The sequence below is a fragment of the Diorhabda carinulata genome, chromosome 1, assembly GCF_026250575.1.
Source record: "Diorhabda carinulata isolate Delta chromosome 1, icDioCari1.1, whole genome shotgun sequence".
Lineage (NCBI taxonomy): Eukaryota > Metazoa > Arthropoda > Insecta > Coleoptera > Chrysomelidae > Diorhabda > Diorhabda carinulata.
In genome coordinates this window covers 32,857,372-32,869,959 of record NC_079460.1, presented here as the reverse complement: position 1 = coordinate 32,869,959, position 12,588 = coordinate 32,857,372, and the positions used below count along the sequence as shown (strand labels likewise).

Genomic DNA, 12,588 nt, shown 5'->3' with positions numbered 1-12,588 from the left:
TCTTCGACATTCGAAATATACTGATAATTATAATCTTCTAATTACTCTAACCCACAGAGAGTGAATGTACGTAAAACATTCCGAAGGCTATACGTATAATATTGGCTATTAAATACTAAATGCTTAGAATGAAAACAAATTATTCTTAAGTAGTCTAACCATAGAAGTATGAGAGGAAACACAAGCACTTGATTCGTAAATAGAAGCCCGAAGTATGGTTAACTTATGGTAAGATATAATAGAGTGTATTAGTCTTGATCATAGATCACATCTTGTATAAAGATGTTTCGTTCAGTTTTCAACTTAAAAATAGTTTAGTTTAAATACAAAGCTGTTTGTGGATATTGAACTTGAACTGTAGATTGTAGTGTTCGGGAAATTCTTGCCTTGGTAGCTAATTCCACAGGTTTGCACATCTCCAAAGAAAGGAGTCCCGATAAATTGACGTTCTGGTCGTCTGCAGGCGAACTCGGTGTTCATGAGCCACGTATGCCTTGCGAGTAGGTCTTGCAAACCCTAATCTAGGTGTAATTACGTTGGTCAACTCGGGAGAGCATATGCCATGGAAGTATCGGTAAAAGGTAGCCAGGTCAGTGACCTATGCTCTAAGCTGTCCAAGATTCTGATCAACTCTGTGTCCCCTATAAGCTGAATTGATCTCTTATGAATTGAGTAGAGCATCACACTTTGCAAAAAAACGGCAGCCTGGGTCTTTTCTGCATTGAACTCAATCAGATTGCTTCCACCCTACTCCAGAATGATCTTAAAATCCGTATTGATGGTGATGATTTGTTGCTGTCTACGGATTTCGGTGTTAGCCGAGTTTAAAGGTGTGACTGATTTGAACTACGACACCATTTTTATCTAGTATATATACTTGATATACAGGAGAAAGAAGGTAGGTGACTCTCCGATTTTTATGTTCCAAATAGTACATTTAATGAAATGACCTAACCTAATAAATAGTATTCTAAATTTATAAAAATAAAATTTAGTTACTTAATATGTATAAGAAAGTATCAATATTAACAATTTTCTGTGTAACAATGATGATAGTCATGCATTTTCAGTTAAACTATAGATCCCGGAGCCTTGAAACTTAGATTCGGAACTTGAACAAGCTTGTCAAAATAAATGTAAAAAAAACAAAAGTTTTGATCAATAGATTCTCATTAATTAGAGGTAAAATATTATAAAGTGCTCATTAGATTGGATCAAACTTTAATCTCACTTAAATTTATAGAGTATATTGGTGCCTCAACAAGAAAAACAAAGACTTGTGAAAAAATATGTATAATTGTTTCATTATTATAAAAATGAATATCATTCCATATTATTGAAAATTACTAACTAACAATCAAATGATAAACGTCACAAAATCTTTTAGCTCTGAAAATATTACAAGAGTTCATAAATCAACTTAAAATTAACTCAAAATTCCATATTTCAAACGGCTTCCACTTGTTCCGTATTCTATCGCAAGAAAAAAATATACACCCCACAAAAATTATCGCATCACTGGTATTTTAGGATATTTTTAATTCTTAATTTTAGTTTTTTTGGAACAATCTGTATATGTATCAACTTAATAGATATTTCTGGTTTGTTATCATAGGCAAAAAAATATTACAATTTCTTACAAATTATTTGGAAGCAAAATTGCTAGTATATAGGCTCTATCATGGTTTGGAAGGAATTTCTTTCGAGGGTCGCACGGAGTTAGTACCAGTGAATGATGGAAGACTAAATGCTGACAGTTACATAAATAATATCCTAGAACCCCATGTAGTGCCCTATATGCCTCATATCGGTGACAACTCTGTGCTAATGCACGATAATGCTCGTTCACATGCTGCTAGAGTGGTTCGGCTGTAATTAGAAGATGTCGAGATACCCACCCTGAATTGGCCTGCACGTAGCCCGGACCTTAACCCAATTGAGCGTGTCTGGGACCATCTAAGATGACAAATTCAGCAACATCTGACACCAATAAGAACACTAGATGATCTTCAAAATGTTCTTTTTAACTTCTGGTAAAACATGCCGCAAGGATACGTCCAGAACCTGTTTAGAAGCCTTCCAAGACAAATGGAAGCTGTAATTAGAGCGAGGAGCGACAACACACACTATTAGAAATTCATTGGCTAGTTTTAGTTTAAGCACCGTTCATTTTTTTGTATAGATGTTTTGTATAATTTTTTCTGATATTATCTATGTTTTGGTAAATCAAAATTTTTGTCCTCTGTAGATTAAACTGATATAAAATAAATGTTGTAGAAGGCGTATCTATTGGTGCAACACATTTAAAATATTTAAAGAATAATGAGTGATGCGATAATTTTTGTGGGGTGTATACTACTACATTTGGAATATAAAACTTATTTACAGAGCAAAATCGGGTGAGCTCTTTTCTAAATAATTGATTAATTGAAGCGTTTCTTAAATTGTGCTTGATAGGAACCAAAACAATTGTCTCTGATACTTGTTCTCAATTGTTATGGCAATGGCGTGGTTTATTATTCTTATCCTTGATACAGGAAATGGAAGATACAGACAATCAATTTTCGTTAATTTCATTTATAAATAAATAATATGGTTTTACAGAAGAACAAATGACAATTATTTATAGACAGGTGGGTTTTCCATTCACAAGTCTATTAGTGTGAAAATAACTTTTAAAACTATATCCAATGGTCTTCTGTCTAAAGGAAATTGATAACTGTCACATTTTCAGGAAAAATCGAAGTCGCGGCATATAACGACAAAATATTCATTTTTTCCATTGGAAAACGATCAAAATCCAGTTTGAAAAAACAATAAAGTAAATCAAATTATAAGTATCAATTTTTAGCTCATGCGCCTTTTGCACTTCCTTTATTGTAGCAACAAGTGTGACAATAATTAATAAACGTACAAATATGATTTCCTAGAATAATTTATATAACGAATTTGATGATTTTTGTATTGGTTTTCCCTTTTAAACAAAATGCATACGCCCTAGAACCAGCTGTCTATTCGTTAAATTATTACATATTTTTAGTTTATGATTCATTACTTCAGGCCGTATAATTTTATTATAGGTAATATTTTATGTCATCGCTCTAATTTGAGTCTCCTAGGTTAGAAGTTAGTTGCCTATAGATAAATTTTGAAATGAGATATGCGTACAAAATGACATTATTCTTTTTACACCTTTTATAGGACTAGGTTAATTAAAACGAAAAATACCATAAACATGTATGCGTGTTATAGAAAATTGAATGGGCGATAGAAAAACTACAACAAAAGAATAAATCTGCATTTTCATCTAGTCGTGTAGGTTGGTCTTAAAGTATTTATGGGAGGAGCTGTTCAAATATTCAATATCCATGAGTTATGGTGAATACTTTTTTCTAGTTACATCAGTCGACGTTATTTCCGTACCGAGATTCAATATACAATTTAAATAACAATAATATATCTGCTAACTGACAGATCAGCAAGTGAATATAATCATCAGACAGTCTGTTTATTAATAATTACAATCAATTTTACATATTTATGTATATAAGTATTTGAATGGTGAATGATTTTATATCTCTTTTAACGAATCACATTGAATACTACTTGTGTTTTGATGCTGACATTCTACAATTTAATAGAAAAGTTATTCCAGAAATGATTTTAATCCGAATTTGGGGTCAGAATTAGATTCTCATGTGGAAATATTAATACAGAGAATGCGCATTTTTAAAGGTTTCTTATTTAGTTAAATCATCTTTTACTGCAAACACAAACAGTATACGGATTTTTCATAAAACTGGAATTTAACGAAGATTACGTACAGCCTGCCAGGTTGATGTTGCATGAGGGTGAGACAAGACCTGACCATTGAGGCAGCGGAATGTCACAGACGAAGAAAACCTAACCCTGACCGTGTTTCATAAGTAATGTCGATTTTTTATGTGAAAATTCTTACTACGAGTACAATTGCCTTACTTTCTTCTAATCATAATACGATATAAATATGAAATTTTAGTATTGTTGAGAAATTATTGGAAACAAAAGCTTAAAGCAGTCTTGGCAATAAATAAAATATATGAAATTGAAGAGGAAGAGTCACTGAACAAACGACGAAGCATTAGTTCAACAGTGAAAAGAGACGCAGGTCGTGCTCCTGCATGGAATATCGAGGTTACAAGGGAAGCTATAGAAATCCAACCTAGTACCAGCACTCCACGATTATCGTACTGTCTTGGACCTTCTAAAGATATTATACATCGCCATTTAATATCATTAGGTACTATAAAAGTTGTCGAGTAGTGCCATACGAAACCAAGATTCAAGCAAAATGTTTGTCTAGTAGAGGTATATAAACAGCTCCTTGCCCTATCAAAAGATGACCGTTTTACTAGAAGAACTGTTACTGGCAATGAAAAATGAATTTATCCTAATAACCCGAACATGAAAAATCAATGGTTAGATGAAGAACAATGGCCAGAGCCCATCGCAAAGAGGTCGGTTCAGGCGAAAAGTCTTATTGTGTATCTAGTGAAATTATGAAGATCTAGTGTACCTCTAGATCATACCAGATGGTCTTGCTATCAATTCGAAGGTATATAATGAACAGCTGATGCGAATGTAAAAGGTTTTATCGGAAAAATTTTGAGATTTAAATAATCGAAAGCAGGTTTTCTTACAAGGAGACAATGCTAAACCCCATACTGCGAAAGTTACAGGCAATAAGATCGAAGAACTTGGTAGTATTGAGCTCCTGTCACATCAAGCACTACTTTATATTCATATACATGTCGAAATTCTTATCGGAGTGTGACAAGAGCCAAAGAATGATTTGTGCACTTTTTCTGTAGCACGACCAGTCCAGTATCACTGGTAGTCTCATTTATAGGTGTCTTTTTATACAATAAATCACAAACGGCTAAATGAATACCATGAGCAAAACAAATTTGGTGTTCTGTATTAACAAGTTTTCCAACCTTCAGCATTACATTTGGACCATCAGTCACTATCAGCCACAATATATGTATCTAATGAGATATGAAACTCCAAAAGCCGATTTTGTATGAAGACAAGTGTCGGCGGTCAGCGATTTATCAATTCGAATAAGTCCCAAATTCCATTTTATGAATGAATATTTAAATTCATATATCTCTTATTAGAGGTAGAAGTCCATTTGTCAAAACTGACTAAATCGTTGTCCTTCTTTTTTACACTATAGTGTAGTACTCTGTTGCGGATTTTTGAAGCAGATTAAGGTAAGTCTCTTTGCTAACAGTAACGATCTTAAATCGTTTGATGTCACAAATATGCTAAAAGGAAAACCATCTAGCGCAGTCGTACGGGACAAAACATCGTCAAGAGTATAAGAGTTCACAAAATAGTCGGCGACTAACGTCATTTTTCTTTTCGAAGGTGGTCCTTCATTATTTTGGCTCGTTAAGGAAGATGCCTTAGCAGAATCTACTTTTACGGAATGTTTTGAAAATAGATGAGTATGTAGGCCTTTGGTTGATCCTCCTAAGGTATTTAAAATAGCTAAACATACATTGTGCTGAGCTACCTGTTTACTTTCCTTGGAGAGTGACATTGTTTACTTCTTAAACCTAAACAAAAAAGAAAAAAACATTTAAATCTATGTACAACATAAACATAACCTCTTAGATCAACAGAAAAAACATTCGCTGTTTTTCATCTATATTTACTCATACACATTAATGCATTGATGTTTATAAATAATGAATTAATTGTTTATCACCAATTAACAATATCAATACTTACACGATCTGAAGCGTAATTTTTGCACTATTTTTTACACATATACTTAATTCGACACCGGTCGTTAGCAGAAACAAACGCAATCAGCTGTGTAAACAAGATGACCGGCAAATTTTGACGTTTAGCGTCAAATGAAAGTAAGTGCGATTTATTTCACGCACATTTTTATTGACTTATATAAAAAATATATTAGTCCCGAAAATCCTGGGATTCGGGATTCATTGAATTTAATCCTGAAAATTTCGAGACTAAAATATGATAGGGATCCCGTGACCGAATCCTCTAGTTGTAATATACGAACATATTATTCTAGCGGGTTTTTTTATTACCTTGAAATTTTTTAATATTAACGTTGTCAATATATCTTATTTTGGTTTCATTACTAAAATTTTAAATTGAATATGAATATTATATTTTAAATATAAATAGAAATTTATAGGAATTTATTTTTATCATATGTAGACTAAAATGTTGACTACCTTGGGCACTTTTTCAGAAATAAGATTCACAACGTATTAAAATAATAATATGTAGAATCAAAACAATATGATGTCAAAATGCTCCAGAATTTTTACTTGAAAGAAAGTGAAACTCCAAATAAAACAGCGTCTTTACAAGAAAAACTGAAAAAGATCTAGCTGAATAAACATAGCCTGAGAATCAGTTGATAAAGACTTGGTAACCAACGACTAACAATGAAGGAGAGATTGGATGAACACGTTGGGAACAAGAAAATATGGCTTAGCATTGGGATAAAAAACGTGAAAAACATATGCAAGGGAATAATTGTACTACGAAAGATAAAAGGAAATAACAAAAATTATTGCTTCGAAAACCAAGAGATTAAAAACAATTACAATACTATAAATATGTTCAACGTTGCTAGCAACTGCTATATGCTTTCACGACCCGTATCATTCAATCAAATAAATAAATAACATAATGATAAGATAATTTTTCTTTTAAATTGTTTTTTATTTACACTTTCTATTATCTTTCGCATAATTAAAATTACTTGCAGTTAGCAACACTGATAGTGATTCCACACTCAATCTGCTAAAATATTGTTGAATAAGTTGAATTAATTATTAAGAAAAAGTGATTATGCAATTGAGAAATTCCTTATCAACCAGAGACCGAGATCAAATAGTTGTTAATAAAAAATATTCACAGAATTATAATAATATTCCAAACGCAAATATTCAATGGGTATTATAAAAAAGCTATTAGTTATTTCAAGGTTAAATTATGAATGAATTTAATGTTGGAATGCCAACCAACGTATTAAGTGATTTAATACATTGTGCAAAAGTTTTTATTAAGATAATAACCCAAATACTTAAAGTATGTTATGTGGGCGTTGTATAAATAACGTCAACATTTTTATTTTATACTTCAATCAGACGAATACAACTCATTTACGTAATATGAATACGTCTATACATTATAGAAAAGCTCGAACCCCATGGTTGTATTCTCTGTATTTTTATACATGAATAAAAAAATGTGATTTCTTTGAAAATAAAATTTCATTACAATTTCAACTTACTGCTACAATATCAATTTTTACAATTTATACTATTATGCTATTATTCTTCTTTATTAACATTATTTTTTACTCCGTGATTTGAGTTCAAATTTGAAAGAAGGCTTCAAGACAACTGTGACTGAAACATGCTGCAAAGTACTCTTTTCAGCCAGAATATCACATTTTTCAAATACCCCAATCACTTTTCGGCTGATGAAAATCTGTTTTCACAAAGTTTATCTTGAATTACTGATATCAAGAAAAATAATTGGCTACACGATGCCAATGTGGTTATTAGAATTCTTTTTGATTCGAGAAAGAGAAAATTCTGTTAGCTTTACATCACATTGAAATTCAGAAATTGTCGAATATCTTTTTCTTTTTGGCTCATATGCAAAATTGCACGACTCATCGTTTGAGAAAATGATTTGAATGAATTCTTGTCAATGTTCCATACATACAACTGAGAAAAACAAAATAAGAAGATGAGGCGAACCAAGAAAAAATGTGATATAAAAACAGCAATAACCTGAAAAAAAGCAGACTGATCCAAGGATCCAAGTCAAGAAAAAACCGAAAGATAAATAATAAATGAAGAAGAATCTACAGTAGACAATGTTGCGGATAAAAAAGTAAATTTAGCGGCATCTGAATAACATATAGCTTTTTGTGCCGACATAAACGATCTATTCCAATTCTCACCTCAGTTTATGTATAATCTAGAATATATATCATGAATTGGACATTTATGTACTTCATCAGTTTTTTCATAAAAATTTTGTTTTGGTCAGAAATAGAAATAAATTCATAGTTGGCAAAAAGTGCAAGATATTTATTCGTTTAATCCGAAGATTCTTCGTAAAACACCTCGAGAATATCTCTAACTATATCAAATTGATCATTTATTTAATTACAAAATAAATTAATGGTAGAAACAATCGCAAAATAATTCCCACGCACAGAGTTATTTCCCGTCTCCACAAAGCTCTTAAATTTTTTTCAAATCAGATGTCGATGTTCTTTGAATTTATGAGTTATATTGCCGTATTATTTCGTTTTATTACATTTTTTAATTACATTTACCCACAGAGTTTTAAATGAACAGTTTTTTTGCTTTGGTTGTTCTCCTTAATGTATCTTTGTGTTAATACTAAACGATATTCTTTTAAAGTTTTTTGAAATTCATTTATTATCTATTATGTTATCAAAAAGTGAGAAATAAAGCCAAAACTTGTTTCCTGGTTAATCTTAATGAAAACAGAGTTGGGAAAATACATAACAATACTGTGAATTGTTAAATTAATATACAATCTTGTACGAAAGCATCAATATATAATATTTTTAGAACTCTTTTTATAAAATTACTTTTAGTCATATACGTATTGGAAAAAATTATATGAAACATAGGAATATCAAATTAAATACTTCCAATCTACCGGTGTGCATTTCAATAAAACATTGCTATGGATTATAAATGTTCCAGCTATTCCACTAGATTCCCACTCCATCTTTGAGTACCCAGCTTATTAGAATTAAAATCGATCAGTATTATAGTTTATTTCAAAAAGGTATAGAGTAATAAAACCTCATTAGGTATGCAAAGGGACCACAGAGTGACCCAACGAATATTTAAGCCACTTTCATAGTTTGGCATTGATTTCATTGTAAAATTCTTTCTTTTTATCAAGTGTAGGTAGTACCACCTGGGTTGGGGTCAATATATGGGTTTAGCCTATTGTTAACCATTCACAAACACTGAAAATAGTGTGCCAAAGGCGTGCCGGTAGAATACTCGTAAAAAGGAAAGAATTTTATTTTAACAGAATAAAAATTAGTGTAAATTTGCTATAGCAAATAGTTCATTTTTAAAAAATTATTTTCAAATACTTTTGGTGGTTAACCAGTCAATAATTTCTTATTTTCTCCAAGATTTGATTCCAGCAAGACAGTTCCCTTACTTATAATAAATGTGAGGTTCAAAATAATTCGGAAAATACTTCGAATTAAAAAATTTTTTTCTACCGATGGTACGATCGAATAATTAAATCTTCGAATTTAGGTATCTCGAACAGATTTTTGTCTTCAGGTTTATTTTTATTGGTTATCTTTTGTATAAAGTTGTTTAGATTGAAATTTATTCCAATTCCCTTTTAATCATCTAAATTTTTCAATCTACTTTAAGGAAAATTTTAAGTTAGGTTCATAAGTGACTCTTTATAAAAAAGTAATTAATTTACTTTTTAATGATTAATTCATATGAGTATACTCTTCCATAAATGTAAATGCCATTGTTCGTATAAATGTTTTTAAAATTATTATTCAAAAACTTCAATGAGTTAAGGTATAGCAGTTAGAAAGTAACCAAAAAAGATCAATATTATTTCCTTGCTGAGTCAAGTCATTGTTTGCCTAATAATCAAACTTAAATTATTTGTGAATCAAATTTTAGTTAAAAAGTGATTCCGAATCTAAGACTCCTGTATATAGGTACATCCAGTTTATTGACGATTCTGAAAAGCAAAACATTTGATCTTACTCCTGTGAATAGTGAACGTTAGAATAAAATATCTTGTTTTATGAAAATAAGTTTAGCAACCAATTTTACTACAAAGATGGGTGTTTGAGATACCGACTTACAATTTTATAATATTTGTGGTATACTTGAAAAACTGATGTTTCTCAGGTTTGTTTTGATTCAAAAATGATCGGCGTTGTAGGAATGAGCCATTTCCTCCTGATATTCCATGGAATCACATCAAGATCGATGTTGGTAGGCAAAAGTGATTTGGTATTCTGGCTGAATTAGAACTTTGCTAAATGATTCAATTCATTGAGATCGTTTGTGAAAAATTTACAGTCAGTTTTTCATTCTCGATATTATAATGTTTTTCTTTAATAACTTTCTACTAAAATACAATCTTTTTATAGCATGCGGTTTATTATACACACTCCTCGGTAATAAGGATATGCATGGCAGTATTTTGAGTTTAAATAATCAAATTGACTTCTATTATTTATTAGGGTTTTCATGATAAATAAAAAAACTATCCAAAATTTTTGCTTTGATCTGTGATGGTACAACTGTTGTATATGACTGGTTTACTGTATAAGTCATTTCCAATTGAAAAATAACTATCAAACAAAACTTATATATCTCTCGAGAGACTACAGCAGACGATTTATAGTCTTTAACATGGGTCACCATTATTGTGCTAGTGCACAGAGGATTTTGAAGAGTTCGTTTAACTGATTTTTTAAAAATAGAATATCCCATTAGATAATTACATTCATAGTCATGTTTCGATATAATTAGATAAATTTTTGTCAGAAAATTGTTCACAATGAGATAGTGCGTGATTGAGAAATCAACTTCACCACATTTCGACCGTTGTTCAGCGAACTTCTACAAAACCTTTTCTCCCATCAATATTGGATAAATAAATGTCACCAATTTTCCCAACTAAACGTTTGCTATTATATTATATAAAAATTAACCAAAATAATTATTTTTCCATTACAGTCATTCGCATAAAAAGTATTATTAAGATAAGTATATTTATGTTTTAAGCTGAGCTGTGTATTATTTTTGATTTTTATTTATTATAACACATTATATTAGATATTGCAACATTCACTTTTGATTCTTATTGCTGTTTCATTAAACGATTGTTGAGTAGTATGCTTACAATCAAAACAATACCTACTAGAAATTATCATTAAAGAGCGTCAACATTTTTGTTGGTCAATGTTTTTTTGTTATGTTTATGTATAAAATTATTTAGATTTAAATTTATCTCAATTTTTCATTCATATAATTTGTTCATCTATTTTGGGGAAGTAGAAGTAAGGTTCATAAGTAACTATAGAAAAAGTAATTGTTTTGATTTTTAATGGTTAGTTTATTTATTTAAAATGAGTATACTCTTCCATAAATGTTAATGCCATTATTCGTTTAAATGTTTTTAAAATTAGCATAAAACGAATATAACAGATAATAAAGATACTGTTTGTCTATGTAACTCTTAATCCGAAAATTGTAATAATCAAAAAATTCCACAGCCTGGTGAAGTTTTAAGTATTCAACTGCATTCATAAGTAATATTTGATTAATATTTTTTTATATATTAACTTTGCAATTAAATTCTAAAATTTTATCTTTATATGTATGTATCAACATTGCACACAAATCATTTAAATCAATCTGTCAAAGTTCTAGTCACCATAGAATATAAATAGTAATCTAGTAAATATCAAAAAGATATTAAGATAAATTTGTATCAAAATAGTTGTAAAATGGTTTCTCGAACATAATAATATTGTTTTATTTATATCAAATTAATTATTAACAATTAAAAATACCAAAAATATTAAAACATACCATGTGTTGGAGTACAATTATTAGAAGTTGTACAAAACTTTTAGCATAACTAATCGGTTAACAGAAATCCAAAAAGAAAATTTAGTCACAAGTTCAAAAACGGAGTAGATGTAACAAAAACAACACTCACTACACTCTCGCACTAGAGTCAAGTACGCATCCACGTGTTTTGACAACTCAAAAACTTATCCCATCTGCCGGCAAAGGTGTTCTTAAACTAAAATTTCCTATTTCAACTTTGAAGCGGTCAGGTACAATATCATTGGAATGCAGTCAGCCAACCATTTATTCAATACTGAATACACGTATATAACCAACGCTGCCAACTCAATTGTTGCGCGATTCAGAGGTACATTCCGAACACTAAACTCACTATACATCAAAGCGTCAGGAACGTGCTTAAGGCATCCGAATTTGTAGCATTGAATGTACTAAACTCAGGTGTGTTTGATACCTGTTTAGAGGTTACATTCCTCGGCGAACGAAGAGAAAATCAAAATAGCCTCGCTTTAGGTTTCCTTGCGTGTATAATAAATAATTTCTACTTTTTTCCTGTTGCTTCTAGTGTTGAATATTTTATCAGAATATTTCAGAATATTATCTAAATTATTGAATAACATATATTCATGAACTCAAATATTCAATAATTACTGAAATTATTGTAACCTTTTTTCTCTTACTAATGCATACTACATGTGCTTGTCCGGTTAGACCAATAAGATCTGAGCGCGCCAACAGTGGGCCGATGATGCTCAGCATTATTTACACCAGATTGGTTCAATAAATGTATACAGAAAGATATGCAGAACAATAATATAGATAATAAACATTGAGATACGACATTCCATTTGAAATTTTATCGCAAAAACATTTCTTATACGGTAGTTTTAAATTTACTAATGTATAA

At 30.5% G+C, this 12,588-nt stretch overlaps 1 protein-coding gene across 1 annotated transcript in view; it reads right to left on the bottom strand.

The window, feature by feature from the left end:
- LOC130902104 (protein expanded) overlaps positions 1-11,975 on the bottom strand; it is an 81,335-nt gene extending 69,360 nt beyond the window's left edge. Inside the window, exon 1 of the mRNA XM_057813941.1 lies at positions 11,682-11,975. The gene's annotated coding sequence lies outside the window, so the exon portion shown is untranslated. The remainder of the gene's footprint in view (positions 1-11,681) is intronic.
- Positions 11,976-12,588: the final 613 nt, after the last annotated feature.